At 40.7% G+C, this 21,705-nt stretch overlaps 1 protein-coding gene across 6 annotated transcripts in view; it reads left to right on the top strand.

The window, feature by feature from the left end:
- The first annotated feature begins 9,684 nt into the window (after positions 1-9,684).
- The window catches only part of MEF2A (myocyte enhancer factor 2A), a 123,163-nt gene continuing 111,142 nt past the window's right edge, over positions 9,685-21,705 (top strand). The window contains exon 1 of one of the 6 annotated variants that reach the window (XM_044444945.1): positions 9,685-9,971. The gene's annotated coding sequence lies outside the window, so the exon portion shown is untranslated. The remainder of the gene's footprint in view (positions 9,972-21,705) is intronic. The other 5 variants (XM_044444947.1, XM_044444948.1, XM_044444949.1 and 2 more) reach the window with 5 other exon arrangements.

Below are 21,705 nucleotides of genomic sequence, written 5' to 3' on the forward strand. Positions count from 1 at the left end.
CTGGAATACAGAGATGGCTTGTGAATGTTTCCATCCTCTTTAAAGTCAGAAAAATAAAGCAGGGTGGAGATGAAGAGACTATTTGAGGCTGGATTTCCTCTAATGAAGTGGTTCTTATGATTCATACACACATATTATTTATATATCCTTAGAGATATTTGCAAATATACATTTTATGGGCAGGCAATGGGCATTTGTATTTCTTGATGTTTTACAAATAGCTAGTTATTTATATCATATATTTTGAACTCTGGTCTGGGTTTAGGTCAACATGTAGCATGGTGTGAAAATTTCAACAGATGAGTGTGAATCCCATTGAGATCTGCATCCTTTCCTTTATTTCTTCCTCACATAAAATATCACAAGCTTTGCTTAAATGTAGGTCAGGATGTAATGTAGGAGATGGAGAGAATATAGAGCATTGTCTGACATTTGGGAGACAAAGGGGAAAATAAGATGAAATCCCATGCCAGTTTAGAAGGAAAAATGACCTACAACTCCCAGCATCTAAACTTGTGTAGGATTGCACCGAAAAGTTTCACATGTAGCAGCTGACTCTGAAAAACAAATTTGCAATCTGTACTTGGAAGTCTTTGAAAGAGTTTTTCTTTTCATATATATATTTACCTGCAACTTCCATCTGTCAAATGAATCTTCTAGCCACATTATAACATTCTTATACAAGCTGGGTCTGACCTAATCTTATGTACTTTGGCCACACGTCTTGGAACAGCAAATATTCCCAAGGCAATTGAAATATTGCATGCACTGTATGACCATGGAGAAGCATTAGGCCACTTATGAAGGGGAATTTGTGTGAAGTTTAGCTTACATTTAGTCAGTTTCACAGGAGAGAAAAAAGCAACATTTTTGTTGTGTGGCTTATTATTGTAGCATCTGCAAGGCAAAAGAACAATTTGATATTTTGTGCAGTGCATTTTGTATCTCTCTCTCTCTCTCTCTCTCTCTCTCTCTCTCTCTCTCTCTCTGTGTGTGTGTGTGTGTGTGTGTGTGTGTGTAAGGGCACAATTCTATGGCCTCCCCCATTGCCCAGGAGGACATCGGATTCCTTGGCATCCCAGCTCCAAAGCCCTGCAACATTGGAGCTGGGACTCCAAAGGCTGAGCTCCTGATCTGCCCCCTTCTAATTGATGGAAAGGACTGCACTGCACATTCCATGCTGAGGTCACAACTGACCTTGGGGGGGCGGGGAGAAGAGGAGTCTGGGGCCATGGACCTACGCTGATTCCAGATGGCATTTGAGCTTCCTCCCTCCTCCCCCTGTGCTAGATCTAGAAGGCCGAAATGAGTTGCCTAGGGAAGAAGCCAAGGGGATGCACGGAAGCCTCCATGTTTTTAAATGTTATTTTATTTAGTTTGACATAAATCCCAGCATTTAATGCAGCTCATAACAAATTAGTCAAATGAGAAATAAAAGAGCAAGGCTATGTTTTATTAAAAAAAAAATAAAAGAGGGCAGCAGATCATTAAAATATCAGAGTCAGTGTAAACCTACACAGGCTGATGAAAGCTTTGTATAAACAAGATCTCTGCAAGAAGACAGAAAATGCAAACATTAAGTTGGGCAGATGAACTCCCATGGGGGAAAAAATCCACAGATGCAGGGCCTGCACAGGAAAGGCCCTGTTAAACTATGTTAGTCTCTTCCAACATGGTGCATGAAAGGGTGAGTGAAAGTAACTTGATTTGGAGCTTCTTTTAAGCTAAACAGCCTCTAGCCTACATTCATTGTATCTGAAACAATGAATCAACTCCATTGTTGGTCACAGCAGACTATCCAAAATTTTTGGAGTTACTTGGAGTGGAGCTTTTGGATTTTAGAAGCAGACGGTTTACTCACTCATTGGCCAGGTTCATACAACATGACTAGCCATGGAGGTTTCTTGCACACGGAGTTTTCTTGCTGGGTCATCTGAATCCTGCTGTGGTATTTCAGTGTGGAATGTTTGAATTTTAGAAGTCACAGGAAGAAACAGTGCTCTGTTCAATGGTTATTTATTTATTTATTAAAACATTTTTATGCCGCCCCATTCGCCGAAGCCTCGGGGCGGCTTACAACAATAAGTTAAAAAATAATTATAACATTAAATTAAAAAATATAAACATTAAGTTAAAAATACAAAAATACCAATATAAAATAAGCCGCCCTGGCCATATAAAATCCAATAATATTAACAATTAAAATGCCGCTTAAATAAAAAGGTCTTCGCCTGGCGCCGAAAAACAAATAACAACGGCGCCAGGCGGACCTCTCTGGGGAGCGCATTCCATAACTTAGGCGCCACCGCAGGGAAAGCCCTCCTCTGAGTACCCACCTTCCTAATTTCTTTCACAGAGGGTTCCCGGAGAAGGGCCTCTCCCGCCGATCTCAAGGGGCGGCCAGGCATATATGGATGTAAGCGCTCCTCCACACTACACCAACTCTAGAATAGAATAGAATAGAATAGAATAGAATAGAATAGACTGTTTAGTTAGTTGGGCATTTGTTTGTACTTTTTCGGGAGTAGTAAGTTATTTGAAATCACGTAGTGAACAAAACTCCTGCTTCTGTTATGTCCGCACTTCACGGTCTCTTTGCAGCATTCCCGAGGTGGTAGTTATGAGTTTTGTTCTTGTCATTTCCCTCTGGAAGGCAAGGGTTTAATAGCTGATAATCCTTTCTGCAAATAGGAGAAGCAGATGTGAAAGGACACAGGAGTGCCAATCTGTGCCCAGAGCAGAGTGAAATAACCACTAAATGGAAGCATTATCACAGAAAGTACGGATCCTGCACCAGTAGAGTTCCAGTTCCACAAGTCCCTCTAAATGCAAACTCAGGTTGAGTTACAGTGGCTGAGTTCATACAACATGATAAGCAACCTTGCATGGCCACATTGGTTCATTTGTTTGTTCTTTCTTTTTTGGTTTGTTTGTTTTTACCATGACAGACAGTCAGTCAAGTGGTTTCTACTTTATCACAGTTTCCATCCTCCTTGCTCAAGTCCTCCCACTGTTGACATGTATCCCATCAGCCAATGCCTCTTAAATTCAGTCACAAGGTGCATTGCTCTCTCTCTATGCTTCCTGACTCTTTGTCATGATTCCACATGTAGAGACTGGATTGCTGGGTTTGCTCCTGCAGTTGCCACTCTTTCTGGAGGACTCTGTGGTAGTTGCAAACCAGGACTATGGAAACCATGATCCTGGGTTCAGACAACACAACAAGCCATGATGGTGGAGAAAAACCATAGAGCACACTGTTGTATCTTATTGTGGTTTCTAAAGACCAAACTTACCACGACTGGGTGCAAAGAACATAACAAAGAAACAATGGTAAAAATCCACTGTAGCTTGCCATTTTGTCTGAGCCCAGCCATCAGTTCTGAAGGGAAATGGGGCCATTCCTAAAAAGGAGGGCAGTTTTTCATACTTGCTAGATTCCCTAGGTATGCAGAAATATATATGCTTGTGTATTAAAAGAAAAATACTAACCTGCCCATTGGCCCAACAAACACTTGTCAGCATCCAGGATTTATACACCATTCATGGCAGGATAGTCTGGCAAGGGCGAGAAAGATTTAAGATTTGGTGGGTGCATGTAATGAGGTTAAAATACATTTATAGATATAAAATGCTCAGATTTGGAGCTGGCAGTCCTCTAGTGGGTGGAGGCTGGGGAAGGGGAACAGTGTGAGAGAGAGCATTTTCTGGGCCTCTTTCCAGGGCCTGAAATTTCTACACCCCTGGAATGCTGGGAAAAGATACCGGGCTCCTGTTCCAAGTTGTCAGAGCACTAAACAGGAGATCTGCACTGCATTGCAGAGCCTACTTTTGCCCAGAGGGACCTCCAAAGCGCCTATTAAATTTTCCCTATTTACTCCCTTCAAAAATTATTTTTAATTAAAAAGCTTGAAAAATGTTAGGAGCTCAGTTTCTCTTTCTTGTTCCTGAACCTGCCACTGTCTGGTAGTAGGGTAGGCAGTAAGAGAAGGAAAGAGATGCTTCCTGACGGCACCCTCCACCAGCTACCACAGTCATCTCCTGCTTACGTACACCTTCCCCCTTTGGATGAGCCACCTCCCCACTCCTAGGCATGCACCTCACTCTTTCTCTCCCCTCTTTTGCCTTGCTATTTCTCTCCCACTCCCAGGCTCTAGCATTGCTATTTCAACTCCCCTCCACTTTGCCTTGCTGTCCCCCTCCCCACACCTTAGCCTTGCCTTTTCTCTCTCTCTCCCTCTCCCCGAGTCCCCAGTCTTGCTCCTTTCCTGGCCCCTTCTCTGCTTCTCACATGCATTCACACAGAGAATGCCTTTCCAGGCAGGGTTCTGAGGGCAGATGCTGAGAGTCAGAATGTTGTGGGGGAATGGAGTGCTGAGTTCATGGCTCTCAATGTAAGGACAACTTTTTCTTTCCTCTTGGGGCATTTTCCTTTGTTTTGGGGGCTAGGGAAATGTGCACATGTAGAACAGATGAGAAGAGAGATGCTGTGGAGATCTACTCAGAGGTAATTCCCACTGAGTTCTATGTAAGGCTGCCTAAGTTTGCAACTTCAAGTGGATATTCTGTTGTCCTTCTTTGGGGCCAAATATCTAGATTGGCTTTGGAACTCAGCTTCTTCTTCTGCTCGTGCTCAGCTACTTGGGGGGATTATTTTGACCAGCCAGACCCCAGGGCAGCCAAGGCCAGGGCAGCCATTTTGTGGAGATCCTCACCATAGTTTCTCAATTCCTGAATGTACCCATGGGTCCAAATCAGATGAGGGTCCCTGTGTTACATCTGTTACACAATGCTAAGACAGGGAGTGGCAACACACTCCATTTGAAACATTAGTTAAGATTAGGTTTTTTCTACACCGAGTATGGCTCAGAAAAACCCAGCGCTTCTTCCAGTTTGAGTGGAATGGGAAATACCCTGACTGAACATTGCTGGGAGCTCTGTTGTCATCCAAGCAATGAGGAAGCTAAGTGGCAAAGGGTAAAACAACTTGAAGTGGAACTGCCATTCCTATGCAAGGTCAGGATAACTGTGGACTCCCTTATCCATAACTCTAGTCTTCAGGAGGCCCAGGATATAAACTGGATTTCCAGAATATACATACAGCTTCTTTTATAAGGATAAAATTTGAGATTCATATTTATTCACCTTCATGAAGGAATGCTATGGCTTGTTTGCATAATATTTGCATATATATCCTGGAGGCAACTGAAATATGACACATGAGCTGTGTACATTTGAATCTGCTCTGTGTCAGAAAAGAGTTTGAAGCAATTGAAATGACATGTGTGGGGAAGCGTGACAATTCCCTCTTCACCAGCTGATTCTTCCAAACAAGAGTTTTTGTATTGCTAATACCTAATAGGCAAAATCATAAAACAGCTAATCAAAATCATGAGAAATTTAGCAACTATTTTAGTCATTGATGTCTAGTTTCATGATTAATTAGTAAAAGTTTAAAAAGTGACTTATATTTTAAACAAAATGATAGTGAAGGGTTGGGTATTTCATGGAGAACTTCTTGGCTTGCTACCATGGCCAGAGTTTGCATGATGCTCAACAATAATTTTAAGTTATTTATGTGTAATGACTTTATCCATATCAGCAATGTTGCACACATTCTGTAATTGACAACTCCATGTACTTTATCTTTTGCAAAATTTGCCTATATGATTGACCCTGTTAAAATTGTTGGTCATTCACTGTACATGTTTGCACGTTTTAGAATTTCCCCCTTTCTCTCCTTCTTTCTTCCTCGTACCTTCTTGGTGTTTCCTTTTCCTTCCTGCCTCCTCCCCAGTGGAGGAATGGGAAGAACATGAAAATAATTAGCAAAGTTTTGACTAAGAGACAAATTATTCCAGGATCTAAAAATCATTGATTTAAGAAAAGAATTAAGATGCTTACACATTTACTCATGCACCAAAAAGCATGGAAATTAGAACCTAAGGCATTTTAACTTCTGCACCATGCGAGCCATAAACACATTCAACCATCTCACATACTATATGCACAACTTAATCTTTATGTAGTCATTCTTTCTTTTGGTTTTTCAGCCTGAGCATGCCTCCTGTACAAATTGGAGCAAAACTGAAGTTCTGCAATTAACGGAATAATCTTAGCAAGTTTAGACTGAAGGAAAGGCCTACAACAAAGGCCAGCATGTAGCCCTTTTCTATCGAAACTCAGATAAGCTTTTATCCCAAGACAACAGACATTTAGTTGCACTCTAACCTTCAACTTTGAGTTTTTTCATTTGGATTAAAGTGAATAGCATGCACTAAGAGTGACAAGCTGTGCAGGGAGGTGAAATGGCTTATCACATTCAAACAGCAAATACTCTGTGCCGAATTTCAGAAAGCCTGGACATTTATAACATTCTGGCCATTCTGACGGTTTGACCCTCTCTGGCGCTCCTATGTTGCTCTCATATGAAGCCCTATTTACATATTTAAAACATGGGAGGGTTAATACACAGGAGGGGCTTGTGTGCACACATGACCAACCATGTTGTCCGGTTCAGAACTTTGCTCATTCAGTGCAAAGGTCTGAAGATAGTTTCTAAGGGCGCATTGTTTGGACAGAAAGAGGTCTATAATTCTGTGCATGCCCATGCTGACTGAAGCATGCTGGGAGTCACAGGGTCTAAATTTGCATAGAATTGTGCTGTTAATACATTAGATTGAATGTGCTTGGAAACCCAAGCACGACTGGGAGCTGTACCTTAGAGTTGCCAGTTACATACTGGTTGCTAAGTGTGCTCATCTGAATGCATTTAGGAAACCCTCTTGAGAGACTTATACTGCAAGCAGGGAGGCAGCAGAAGGAGCTTGCATATATGCCCATCCCTCTTCCTAGTTTTAGCCCTTGCATTTTCAGGCAAATGCCTGAACAGGGCTTCTGTGGTGCAGGAAGGAGTCAGGGAAAGAGCATGGCGAGCAAGGATAATCATAAAGCCATCCAGTTGCAGAGAGCGTGGCTGGGAAGGGGCTCTTGCTCCTGCAAGGGCCTGCAGGGTTCCTTGGTCTGATCCTGCAGCACTTTTATGTTCTAGCCAACCAGTGCAACTTTTTGGAGCATGGCTATGAAGTGAGACAGTGGGAAATGACACCTCTTTACTGTTCTTCTTGCTTGGTGGCTGGTAAATGCATAGGAACCCCAAATGATGTTTAAAAACAAAATAAAACCTATTTTTAAGCTAGTCATTGGCAAGGAAGACACATTAGCTAAAATTTCAAGTGGCAAAACTTCATGTTGTTATATCCCTTTCTGTAGTCCTTGATTTTCTCCTCCTTCCATCTTTCCTTTTTGTGCTTGAGGATGGTTCTGAGTTCTAGTTCTGAGGGCTAAATGCTAAAGCAAGCCTGTGCATCAAGGTAACTATTGCAAGCTGAAGGAGCATCTCCTTCCATATATACCTACCTGCCCACTAAGATCTGGGTCATTCTTCTGGAGCCCTCTTTGAAGAAGATTAGAAGAGTGGCTACCCAGAGAAGGGCCTTCTCTGTGGTGGAGCCCTGGCTCTGGAGCATGCTTCCCAGGGAAGTGTGCTTGGCACCCACACTTTATTAATTTCGGTGCCAGGCCAGGACCTTTTTATTTTTCCAATATTTTAAGAGCTAATGTGGTTTTAATATAGATTTTATTTTGTTATATATTAATGCTGCTTTTATTATTGTACTGCTGTCCTGAGACCTTGGTAAAGGATGGGGTAGAAATTATTTTAATAAATAAATACATACATACATACATACATACATAATAAAACTGCCAGGTTCTTTTCACATCCTTATTTTTGCATTCTCTGGGCCAAGTAAGACTGATGGTGGGAGCCGTGTTTCTTTTCTGTGTGTGGGAGTGGGGAAGTTCCCTTCCCTTTGATCAGCCTTTGATTCTCCCCACTTTTATTCAGTTGGCACAGAGAAAAGTGATTGGACTAAGCAAGCAATCCATGGGGAAGAAAGGTGCTGGTAGTGGAGCGTTCAGCTCCTACCTTATATTCCTTTTGTTGGTAACAATCACGAACACATACACGCACTGTATCACATGAAAATGATGGCTTTACATCGCATGTGGTTTGGCTCTCAGGAAGGCAATAAAAAGCATTGCTTCATAGCAACAAGAAGGGCCTTTTCAGTAGTGGCCCCCACTCAGCTGTAGAACAAGCTCCTCACTGAGGCTTGCCTGGTGCCAACTGTACCAACTTTTTGGTACCAGGTTAAGACTGTCCTCTATGATGAGGCTCTTAAGTAGTTTTAGTTTTAATAGCATATCAGGACATTATTTCAGCTGCTTGACAGGTCTTGTGGTTTAATTGGCGCTTGCTATTGTAGCTTGTAAAATTTGGTTTTAAAATTTTCTACTGCAATTTTTATGATGCAATATACAAAACATACACTATAAAATACCGCTACCTGCGTTTTATATTGTATATTTTTGTTGTATAGTCTATGTATTTTATGCACAGCTGTAAGCCACCCGGAAAGCTTCGTGTATTGGACATTACAGAAATACAATTAGCAAAAAATTAATAGACAGCACAGCCTGTGGTGAGGCATCATGGGAGTTTCAAGACAAAAATCATGGGGAGGGCCACAAGTTGTGCAGCCGCCAGAAGCGTAAACAGGCAAAATATTGTTGAGGTGACCATATCGCTCCTCGGAGACCTGATATATGGATGGTTTTCTAGTTACTTTGTTGTTGCTTCAAGTGTTGCATTTGTGTATTTAAAAAAAAATAAGCCTCTGTGAACATTCTGCTTTGCTGGAAAATGTGGGGTAATAAATTTTACCTAAATAAATAAAGACTGTCAAGAGTTGTGACAAAATTCTCCCTACATTAAAGTCGTTTTAAAAATCAGGAGAAAAAGCTCGGAGGAGAGGGGGGTGGTTCTGGTCCAGGCTTGACGTCGTGAGGAAAGCACTTGCCCCTATGAGAGGAGCCGTGTGATTGGCTGGTGTCACGCACCCGGCTGCTCCCTCGGCCAGTGTCCGACCAATCGCATTTCTTCTGCCACAACGTGGCTCGCCCCCTCCGTACTTCGGGGAGGTGGGTAACTGGCGATCGTGTGAAGACTATCTGGTGGGTATTATGAAGGGTGCTTTAGGGTCACTGAATGAGAAGTCTCCCAAACGAACCGCACCCAGGAAAGTTCAGCGATAAAGCTGCTCTAGCCCCGACTGAACCTCACCAAGGGGCTGAAGCGACGGACCATTCTTAGTGCGCATGCGCTTTCTTCCCTGTCGTGCGTCACTCGCTCGCCAGAGAAAAAACAGAACACATGAGCGCCCTTTGTACGCATGCGCATGGCCCTTTCCACGCTCTTAAGACCTCGTCAAGGACTGCTCGGAACAGCGCCACAGCTCTCTCCCATTCCGATTGGTTGTTTGCCAACCGCTGTACCGCGCTCTAATTGGGCCTGGTGACCTGTCAAACAGAACTTTATGTATCCTCCCACTAACATTTCGCTGATTGGTTCATCGCTCCCTCCTCTTTTGGTTGGATCTTGGTCGCCCTAGCTCCCGCCCGCCAGCCTATCCACTCGTGGCATCGGTGTCTGACGGAGTGAAGAACGTAAAAGGCCGAGCCGCTCCCCTACTGTTAAATAAAATATAGTCCCAGGAGCTGACGCTCTTCCAGAGAAAAAGAAGTAAACAGAAGAACGCCTATCTAGGCTTGCTGAGCTCTCAAGTATTCCGTCCCTCGGTACACTCGTTGACTGCTCCCGGGAAGGAGCGGTGTCGGCGGGACACCGAGGCGGAAGAAGACGAGAGTGAGGAAACTCAGAAAGCTGCCCGCCTGAAGAGACTGGAAGGGGGAGGGGCAGTGGAAGTAGTCCCGGCTGCGCCTTGGTCGCGTCGCCTAAAAATAGCGCCCCGTGGATATCCGTGCGCTGGTGTCAGCGTCTCTGGAGGAGCCTCGGCTGGGGAGGCGGCGGCAGCTGCGGAGGAGGGGAGTGAGAAAGGCGCTGACGGGTGAGTAGGGAGAGGGGCCGAGGGCTTGTTGGGGGGCTTCTGTGGTCGCAAAAATGGGGGTGAAGGGGAGAAGCCGGCGATGGTAAAGCGCTTCGGCGGGGGCCAGCGGATCGCCTTCCCCTCCCCTCCTTTTCTAAGTCTTCCCCCCACGTCGGGAAGCTGGTGGAGTTAAGAAAGTGGGGTGGGGGGTGGGGCGGGTGACCTAAGAGAAACCGACGGGGAAGGTCGTGCCCCCTTCTCCTCCTCTTGTTCCCAGCTTCTAAGCTCAGCCTTTTGGTTGACATCTTGGATCGAGGAGGTGAAAAACACAAACAAGCGGTGGGGATGGCTGTATGACAGAGTCAAGATGCACGTGTATACGTGTGCATGGGGATTCACGTGTATGTCTCTGGGGCTGTCAGGACGGACTGGACGGACCCACATGTCGTGTGGATCTGTCTTGCGTGTGAATGCAGTACAATCGTGTGAAGTGGTGCGCATCGGTGCCAGGATCTCGAGGGGGTGTCACTTTTGGGTTAGCAGAGTTTAGGTTGCAAGAAGGGAAAACAATGGCTGAAGTGGGATGTGATGCCTTCCTTTAAGGACTGTGCTTCTTTTTTGCTCTCTCCTACACCCTCTGGCTTCTTTTTCCCATTGAATTTATTGGGGGTTGGGAGAACTAGCTTTTTTTTTTTTTTTTCAAATTTCCTGCGGAAGGCAGCTTACAAACACATTAAGATATAAAAAAGACGCTCTATTTTCCAAGCTCTCTCTGTTTTTTCTCTTGCGCCCCCCTCCCCCCACTTCCTGGCCTGGTGGAGCTTGATTTTTTAACGTGGTGGTGGATTGTGGAGACTTTAGGGGAATAAGTCTGCGTAAAAGAAAAACCTCCCTCAGATGATCTTGAGGGCAAGAGACATTAGGGTGGGGGGAGAGGAAGGAAGGATGTAGGCAGCATTCTTGTTAACAGAATCATGTTCCCTCTCATGGGCTGTTAATTCCTTCACATGCTGTCCTGGAAATATTCTTTCTCTCTATGCCCCCCCCCCCCCCCGGTTAAGCTGTGAGGGTTGAAAAGGTTATTTATTAGGTATGCCTTGAAAGGGTAAAGTGTGGGAGTAAGTGGTTTGGAATCCTCACTTTCACTTTATTTTGCTGTTAAGATGTGGAATCTTTGGGTGTTGAGAGTGTCATACATACAAATGTTGAAAGAATAGGAGTTGAAATTGGATGGATTTTAATTGTTGAGCAAAACCTTGAATATCTTGCATTCTTGAACTGTGTGTATGAGAGACATGGCTGGGCATTTGTCAAGCTGACACAACCATCCTGAGGTGCAGGAATAGGAAGGAAGTTAGGGAAAATGCTGGTTTTGGGGTTTGGAGTACAAGGTTTCAAGCTCTGACTTCATCCTTGCAACCCTAATGGAAGGGATGTCTGTCTCATCTGTGAAGCAGAGAGAGGGGATACATTGTTGCTTTTGTTTTTGTTTAAAGTTGTGAGAGACTAATAGTAGGTTTGGGGTGGAAATATTTATCCATGTTCTGTAAGATCAATACATAATACCTGTTTTGGAAGGAGCTGTTGGGAAGACTACCATGGAAACAGTTTCTCATGCTTGCCAGACAACTTTATATTTCAATTTCACTGCTGCAAAAAAATTGGCTATTCTTGGCAAATGTGAAAAGATTGCACTTTAAAAAGGCAAGCTCTGTTTAAGTTTTATTTTGGCTACCAAGGAAGAAATAAAGGTTACAAAGGAATAGAGTTATTTCTCTCTCAGTGCAAAACAGCAATTCCCAAGGTCCATACTGAAGCTAGCTCTGTTTATGGAATTAGACCTTTACAATACACTTGTCCTGCTTTTATAACGACACTGCTGACGATAAAGAAAACCAAACATTTAAATCTTTATTAATATTCTAATGACACATTGGTAGATATTTTCTGTCTGTGTGAGAGAGATTGTTTACTATAAAAACTGAATGAAATACCTGCAAGGCCTTGACATGGGCACTCTTTAACCTAGCATATTTTTTCTTGTGAAACTCTTAAGGGCAAGTTACAGGAAATGAATAAAATGGAAAAATACCTTTTCAGTCATGTTAACAGTTTTCTTTTCCAAACAACATCTGTTCCACTGAAGCAGAATACTGCTGCATGTCATTTTTAAAAAGCATGTTGAGTCCCAAATATTAAGCAGCCAAAGAATGTGGTCTATGGACTTTATAAAATTCATCAGGAGTTAATGTGAAGTGCAAGAACTTGCAAGAATTCAAGTACATAGTTGTGGCATTTAAGTATTTTAGAAATATTTTTATTAATGGAGCCTTGAGAGTTTGTCTTTCACATTTTATAAGACTTCTTAAGATGCAGTCCTGTGCATGTTTCAACATAAAAACATGCATAGGATTGCACCCTTAGGAGCTTGCTTACAGTATCTTAGTGGCAGTTGGTTTTAAATAAGAAGCTTAAAGGAACTGCACCATTTATTTTTATTGGCCAGTTGTGACTTAATATATATTTGCTTGTTCTGCATCTGGGTGTGAACAGGAGGATTTCTTTTTCAGTAGCAAACTTTCTAGTTTTTAAGCCAGTTGTTAACACAAAGATAAATGATGTAGGCTGACTAATTTAACTTGGAATTTTGAACCACTCTAGGATAGGTAAACATTTAAAGTGATGATTTGGATAGAAGCAGAACAAAAATAATTGAAAAAAGTAGGTTTAGTGCTATAAATAATTGAAAACTCAGATGTTGTGAGGAATAGGGTAGATTCAATAGTAATATTTCAAAAATGGTTAAAGATTGGATATCATGTGTTGGATTATTTATCCTACTTAAAGTCGACCCATTGGATGTAGTTTAATCACAGCTGAGAGCCATTAATGTCTGGATCCACTTTAATTAAAACTAATTAGACAATAATATTACTTTTATGGGGCTTTATGTAAAGAAGCTGCCTAAACTGGTATGCATTTAGTGCCACTTGGAATGAGGGTAATGCATACAATCAATCCTGCAAAGCTAAGTCTTTCTCAAAAGTGCTGGTTGCCATTCTCCTGGAACTGTTGGAAGAGCTAGCCGCATATGGGAACTTAACTCAGTTGTCATGCTTTAGGTAAAATGATGCAAGGAAAAGTGCATGTGAAAGAGAGAAAAGGTGGCAACAGGAAATGTAAGGAAGTGAGGTGACCTGAGAGGGCATACTATGTAACATTTTAAATTTAGGCTATGTAGAAGATGTACAATTTGAAGGTGGCTGAGATCTTGGAAAGCTCTTTGGAAAATTCTGTTTGTGGGGTCATAATATGTTAAAACTGTTTCCACTGGTGCCACTCTTTTTTATAGAAGGCATTTTTTGTTATTCTATTAACTGTTAAAAACAATCTGAACATTTAGCTTAACCTTCAGTCACTAGATTAATTGGATTTTCTGAAGAATTGTATTACTTCTAAGTTCACAAAGAATGATGTGGTAAGAAAATGTATTTTTCCCTTCCCCAGTACAGTACAAATGTCCCCAGTTTGATGCCTCCTTAATTGTCACTTTTTATTTGCTATTCTATGGAAGCATTGCTATTGAAATGCACACTGTTAAGTATTAAATATTGGCATGCTAAATCCAAACTTTCTGTATTTAAAAGTATTGAAAGACGGGTATGTATGTTGCTGTTGATTATATTTGATTCATATTTTCCTATCCTTCTGTAGCCAAAAGTGTATGTAACCTAATCAGACAGTTTCTTCAGTCTTTGTAAAAACTATCTTGAGCTGCGGGGCCACCCCAACTTGTTTATATTTAGTTGTAGGTAACAAGTGCATATAACTTTTCTGAATGAGATAGATTCCAAAATGCAAATAGATAGATTACAGTTACAGTATATTCTAAAACAATTACATTCAACTTAAATATTTCTATGACTTACAGACATGTTCAAATATAATAGTAAATCATAGTTTACTCTTCTGTTCCTTTCAGCCCATCACAGTTATGAGGAGGAATTTGGAAACACACACATTTTCATTGTAGATTAATCCCAGTACACTATGTCACCTGAACTTGACAGAGTGTGGTTAATACAAACCAGTCAGTTTCAAACTCTGGCTTAAATAGTTGACTTGTTCTACTAACAATGATTAATTTTAATTTAGGGTTTAATTTTAGGGTTCAGATGTAACACTTACCTGTAGCTAATTAAAAAAACCCACCAGCAGCATTTCTGATTGCTTCATGGCTTTGCTGGAGGAGTAGAGGAGAGGAGGTAGCAGGTAAGCTGAACATTTGCTGTAGGTTGCTTTTATTATATAAAACTATAATTTGGTGAAGCATCTGAATACAACTATATAATATCAGTGTGAAGAAAACGTGATCATGTGTGCTAAGATAAAATATGCTGATTATTAAGGCTAGTAGAAAATGCCAGAGAAATTTTGACACGTTCTGATTAATCTCAAAGCCAACTGAGTGATATAAGTGACTAAATTTCAATCTGCGTTTCCATCTCTTGGAAGGATACAATTTACCAAGCCTGATTTTATGTCAAAAATTGGTATTGTGGTTTAATTTCAGATTTTTCATTGTTACATCTTAGATTCCAAAGTTAAAGCAAGATAAAGCGATCCCAGAATCATTTCTAGATTAATAAAAATGAGATAGTATCTGCTCTCACACTTGTATGTTCTGTTTTTTCAGATTTTAAGGAAGATAGGATGGGTAGGGGAAAAGAAAACAAGAAAACTCAGGCAAAAATTCTTAATGTTCTGTTGTTCTTACAATGGCTAGCTGTGATGGAAACAGCCTAACCACAGTTCAAAACAAGACTTGGCAGGCCTCCAAGAAATAGCCTGGTGACCTGATCTTGCTCAGAACATCTGTAATATTACAGACATTACAGCTAGAAGTTGTTAGTTTACAGGGTGAGGCCTTGTCCTTCTTGGGCCTTGCTGAAGTCTTGTGGTTTCTTGTCACTCCCTCCCTCTCAGAAAATGCTCAGAGAGCCCTGAAGACACCATCATTACTGTAGAGTTGATGAACCTGCTTCTTTTCCTCACAAGACAGTTGGTTCTGATGGACTTCCTTAAGGAGGAAGGAGCAGCCCAGCTCTGTTGGTAAAAGCAGCAGCAAGTAGAGATGGCAATTCCTCTCTGTCTGCCACTTCCCTTCCTCCATTGTTGAACTTACAGAACAAATTGGAAATTATCCAGGGTTTGAAGAATAATGTATTCCTTCGCAAAATTTTCTTTAATGTATCATGACTTTAGCTGCACCACAGTTGTCCTGAGAGTACTGTAGTTCATATAGGAAATGCCTTTGAAAGAGTGCCTTAGATCTTTCTCATTCTTCACATTCTGAGTTCCCTACCCACTTCATCTCAAACCCATCCCCTACATTTCATGGTCGTTTACCTTTCTCCTTGCAGATTATTGTACCAATGACACTTGAGAAAGGAACAAAATGTGTGTTTCTGTGATATGGCTCATGTATGAAACAAAATGGCTGAAATTTGTGATAATTGCCACAACATATGGACTTACTTGGTGACAGAGAAGCCCAGATTGTTGTTGTTGTTGTTTTTTCTTGTATTAGCCTCCTTACTTTGAAACTTAATTACATTTTCAAACTTGTTGCCAGCTCATATAGTTGGGGTTTTTTTGTGCTTATTAAAGCACAAGAACATTCTGGGTTTCTTTTAAGAGAATATGGGTTGTCCAGTAAATATCTGGCTTAGGGCACAATCCTAGAACACCAGCATGCCTCAGCCAGCCATGCTGGGACATGGTGGGAGTTGGACTTCTCACTAACAACTTATAGAATTGTGCATTTAATCTCTTAATTCAAATACCATTTGAAGATGTTGGCTGACTCCAGATAAGCACATAAAACGGACAATTTCCTTTAATACTTAACAAAAATATTTTCTGTAAGCAAAATGAAAAACAGCCATTCAGAAATGTCAACTTTTGCTCTGTTAAGTTGTAATTTGCTGACTGAGAAAATAATGCATGCATTTAGTTTTTCAGATGCTTGCATGTAAACTTATTGGGTAAAAGAAATTCGACACTGATATCTATCTCTTTGGGTGTGTTTGCTAGAAATATCGCTAAAGGACAGTTTCTATCTATGTAACTTCATAAATGACAATCTGCTGTTAAATCAGTTGTTGTGATAATATTGAATGGATGAATTCTGCTCCTCTAAATGTTAAAGTGTTGTGACATCACAGTTTCTGCCTGACCTTTTGGCTCTGAAAATGAGTGTGGGAGTTCCCAGTGTTTGGGGATTAGTGAGATGAAGGAGAAGGCAGAACCCTGTGCTCTAGGGATAAAGCTTGTGGTGAAGGGTAGATTGCTGGGAGCTGATTAGTCATGTGCATGTACCCTGCTGCCTTCAGGTGTGCTCCTGAGTTTCTTCTTTGGGAAGTATGTGCTGTGCTTGCGTGCCAACTCCTCTTGAAATGAATGATGGTATAGAACAGGTAGATTGAATTTCCTCCTGCTAGTTTGGAGGAAGGGCATGAAACTATGTACTGGTTTGGATAAGTTCACTGAGTGTGTTGTGGAAAAGTTGATCCTGAATTGAAGCTGGTGGAACTTTTCCTCAAGTATAATGAGTCCATAAATCTATCAAACTGCCCTTCAGTTGATAGCATATTTTGCCATAGCTGTGGAATGATATTTAATTCTCTTGTGATTTTATCTGAAAGACGGGATCATTCACTTGGTTCCTTACTCACTTTGTCTTCCACACAACACCATCTCCAGTCCTATAACTTATTATAACTTGCTTGTTATAAGATATTACTACTTCCTGAGTTTTCCTTAAATAAGACTTCCTGGCATGTACTACATGTGGATGGCTGTCTAATTTAAAACTGTGCCTGGCATAGTATCCAGTGAATGAGTAAAATATAGCAACAGTTGAAAACAAATGCTGCATCATAGCAGTCTTTTTCCTACGCCTACTGTGTAGTGAAATTATTAGTGCTGTTCCCACAATATTCTTGAGTAAGTTAGTAGATCCTTCATTTCCTTTTATCTCTGTTTTTTTTTTTAAATGAAGGCTGTTCTTAAGATGTCAGATTTATTTAAGTAGTAGTAATCCTGCTGCTTGGGATTTGTGTTCTTGGTTGTGTTTGGACCTGAAAAAGCTTTGTAATACTTAAAGTTATCAAGAGCTTTTCTCATACAGGACTTCTTCTGAGGCCCCATCAGTGCGGGTGTTCAAGGATAGGCTGGACGTCCACATGGTGAGCATGTCGTGAGCGGAGCCGGCTGTTACTGGAGAGCAGACTAGATGGCCCGGGAGGCCCCTTCTGACAATCTATGTTTCTATGGCTTGCTCTAAACAGGATGTTATAAAATAGGCATCCTTAGTTGGGTATCAAAGTGAAATAATAGTGACTGATCTGGTTCAGCCTACAATGACCAACAATTTTCATAAATGTGACGACTGAAAGCCATGTGGCCTTCATTGGTTTCATTTTCAGTCATGCTACATTGGTTAGACATCATTGGTAGGTGTGTCACAAGTGTATAAAACAGTTCCTTAAGAGGTGTCATTTGGCTGAACTCACCTGAATTCTTTAGTGCTTGTACATAATGTTTGCTGTCACCCTTGAAACAAAGAGAATGGATTCATCATTGTCAAGTATGTATCATAGAATTACTTGATTTAACTGTGGTGGTCTTATTGTATGGCTTATCTTTGGAGCACAGGGGATATTCCTTCTTGGTAAATTTAAACTGGGTTTGACTTCTGAACCTGGATAACTGAGAAGAATGCTCTGTTCTTTCACAACCTTGCCAATTGCAAAGTTCTGTAAGTTGTGGGATGAGACTTTTGTTGCTTTGCTTGTAATTTGGTTGCACACTTGTGTGCATGGGGATGGGTTTCCAGATTCTTCATGCAGTGCTGGCTTCTCCTGGGCTCCTACAGTCCAGTATTATGCATTTTACTTAGAAATCAGTTCCACTGTGTTTCAAGATATTTATTCCCAGGCAAGTGTATGCATGGTTGCAGCCATATGTATTGCTTTGCACAGTTGTTTCCGTTCTCACTGCAGAATAGTGATGGTGATTCAGTATTTTTTTTCCTGTGAAAATGTTGTGAATGCCCTCTAACTTACTGAATACTGTTTCATGCAAATAAACATATAATTCAAAGTAAACTTTCTTCTAAGTTTGGTGGGTACTGTTGGAGCATCATTCCTGATTATTGGATGTGGTGTCATTCCAAATGACAGTTATTTCAAGCTCTAGGGTTTCTTTGGGTAGAGGTGGGTAAATTCACCTAGTCTTCCCACAGGTGTAGATAATTTAGATGGCATTGGAGGAGGATTCCTCATGGACCTGGCACCTGTTTTGGCACTGGGCAACTGAGTTGAGATGGGTGAGCGAAGACATTCCAATTGTCATGTCCAGTCTTTTCTACCAGAGCCAGAAGGAAAAACTTGTGTTTGCTCTGTGGGAGAAACATCCTGGGTTTCTGAAGCACCTAGCACCAAACTGGCAAGCCCCATCTTCTGTCTTTGGTTTGAAGCTGGAGAAGAGCAATATTCTTCAGTGTTCCTTTTATATTCTGAAGCTCAGTGCACTTGTGAAGAATGATCCCACCCTCTGCAGTTTCAGTCTAAGAAAGAGAGGCTCATCACACTCACTAGAGGGCGATGAAACATTGGCCTTGGTCAGGGTTTTGGGTGGGATAAGGATATATGAGAAATTTGTTTCAGTTTATTTTTTCCAACATTTAGTCAGTTCATATTATACAGACTAAATAGTGAAGCTCTATTTGCAATCAAAGTTTGAACATTTTCAAACTGACAACATTGTATGCACAGCCCTGCAACTAAATTGTATTCTGCAACATTTATATTAAAAATATGCATGAACATTTGATACTTTTGCGAATGCATATAAACATGTTTTAATCAGTGGTAGAAGAATGTGTGCATGTAAAATATTTTCATAATTGATGCATACACCTGAAAAATTAGCAAGAAAATTCACAGTTTTTCATGCAAAAAGAAAAATACAACAGTCACAATCTGATTCAGACATGAAGTAGAACTAGTTTCAAATTGGAATTTGGAGATCTTCAGTGAATTCCATGCATGACATCTCTAAAACAGAATTCTGAATTGTTTTTCTCTAATGTTATAAGCAGGTGTAGTGATACCTTGGAAATTAACAGATGGGACACACTTAGACGCTTGAGCAAAAAAGTGATGTTGATTGAACTTCCATAAGAGTTATACCATTCTCTCCCCCCATCCCCCAAATAGCTGAAGAGGATCATTCCACAAAGAGAAATCAATTAAACCAGTGAAACTTCACATTAAGAAGTACAGAAAAGTTGTGTTTTATGAGGACCTATGTAGAATAGTGTCCTGTTTCTGGCATTTGTCTAAATCTTTGTGTTAGTTTTGTTCTCTCCACCATTTACATCTGTACTAAGTTGCTGAAGTTAGTCCAAAACTATAGACAGTTGTCTGTCTTTCAGAACTTCTCTCAGTTAATGTTTTTGGTGTTATTTTTGGTGGGAAAACTCATTGATCAATTGAATTTACGTGGTAAGGTTCTAGCATAGTGTCAAAAAGGTAATTGTTCCTTGTTCACTTTACTGAGTTCACGCAATTTCTTTCAATCATATTTCCTTCTGATTATCTGTTTTATAACATTAGTCCAAACTCCTAGGGTTTTTGTTGCTAATTTTTCAAATTTCACTATTCTTCATTTCGGGTTGTCCTATAGTGCACAGAATTAGAAAATTTACTCTCATGCACACTGCATAGTGGCTCTCTGGATTTCATCTTTGAAGACCTCACATTTTACTTTTTTAATGAAAATGTTGCTCAAAGATGCCTTTGAAAGTACACTGAAATAAGGTCAGTAGAAAACAAATGCACTACTTATAAATGCTTGAGCTTTGGGGGGGGGGGAAGAGGGTGTAGAAAGAGTGGGGTGGGGGGAGGAAACCATTTGACTCTCCAAGGAGCATGTATTTGGTTCATTGTAGGATTCATACATGGCAGCATAATACAATGCTATCCTTTTTATTTCTTAGAGGATTCTTAAAAAGAACGTGGAAGAAGAGCTAGATGAGATGAAACTCATAATGCAGTGGGAGTAGTCTGAGCCACTCTGACATATGGGAGCAGTAAATGGCATAAAACGACCATCATGAACACAAGACAGAGCCCTTGAGAAAAGCAAGTCAAAATCAGTTTTGCAAGGCTAGAAGAGCACTTGGTTTTGGGCAAGGATCCAAAATTATTAGAAGCTTTCAAGTTAAGTTATGCATCCTGTAAGGAGAGATAAATAGTTGATTTTGTGCTGTGAATGTCTGTAATCTTTCTGCCAGCCTGCAGTGCTGACACAGTAGTCACATTTGCATGCAAAGATAAGCCACACTTCCAGAAAACTCTGGCTTATTATTTATGACCAAAGTGGGGATGAATGTAGTCCTCTTGCTCCTGCTTGGCTCCTCCTACCAGTGGCAACAGCTTGAACTAGCTAGACTTGGGAAAGTTGACAAGTTGTCAAAACCAAGCCTAAAATTTGTTCCTCCCAAGAAAACAACCCAAGAGCAAAAGCAAATCCTGGTTCATGATTCTGCCTTGCAGTGGGATACTTATTCTGGTTAGTTTTACTGTAATAGCATGATCATGGTTCTAGAAATGAACAAAGCAATATTATTCAAATATGTCCTGCATATTCCAATTGTAGAACATACTGATTTGCGTATATTAATACCCTTCAGTATGTATGGAAGTAGTTTTACTTACTAGCTAGTATTTTGTGAAAAGGAGGCAATACACATTTTTTATCTTAGTTCTACACACACTTGTAGCTGAGACTGCACCTGTCTCTTGGACAGAGTGTTGCTTACCACATAGTCTCATGTGGTTTCTAGTTGTCAATTCCTGTTTGAATTTTTGCTTTTTCAAGATAAGAAATGTCTTGGTGTAAACATTGCATTTCTCACCCTACTCAATTTTTTTCCATGTACATATGCATGGACTTTACTAACAGTTGCTTTAAACATGTAAACAAAATCATCTTAGTAGCAGGTGATTGTAATCTTAATAATGCAGTAAACACAAACATCCACATTCACAATCTCAATGGTAGGAAAAACCATTTAATGTCTTAGTGTGGTTCAGTTGGGTTTTTTCTTGGCTTTGTTTCTCCCACATATCCCTCTTTCTTAGGACTATGTAATATTTCCAAAAATGTCTTCTAGGGAAACGTGCCCACATTTATCATTGAAAGCATCGTTTGGATACAATAGGTTTTGAAATACTTCCTACATTTTTGTTAGTTTGAAAGTTTTTTTAAAAATTGTCTCCTTTACATTGTAAACCCATATATTCAGCAAAAGCTTACTTTCAGGCTGTTGTCACTGATGTATTCATTCTTTGGTCACCATAAGATATATTGCCACATTTCAGGTTCATTCTTTAGCATAAAATTTAGGGTATGTGGCCTGCTAGGTAAGCTTTTTTAAAAAAGAGACTTGTCTTTTTTCCTCTCACAAACTTAGGGTGGCTTATATGACCCTCCTCTCCATTTTATTCGCAAACAATACTATGAGCTAGAAGATTCAGTGACTGGCCTGAAATCATGGACTTTGAAGCCATTTTGCTTTGTTCTGAACCCCCTTTATCCTTGTTTTCTTGCTGTAATGGAAATGAGGATCATCTCATGCTTCACTTCAGAGTGCTTTAACTGTCCATTTGGTTTGGAGATATAT

This window comes from Varanus komodoensis, unplaced genomic scaffold (genome assembly GCF_004798865.1).
Source record: "Varanus komodoensis strain SLA01 unplaced genomic scaffold, ASM479886v1 scaffold46_3, whole genome shotgun sequence".
Lineage (NCBI taxonomy): Eukaryota > Metazoa > Chordata > Lepidosauria > Squamata > Varanidae > Varanus > Varanus komodoensis.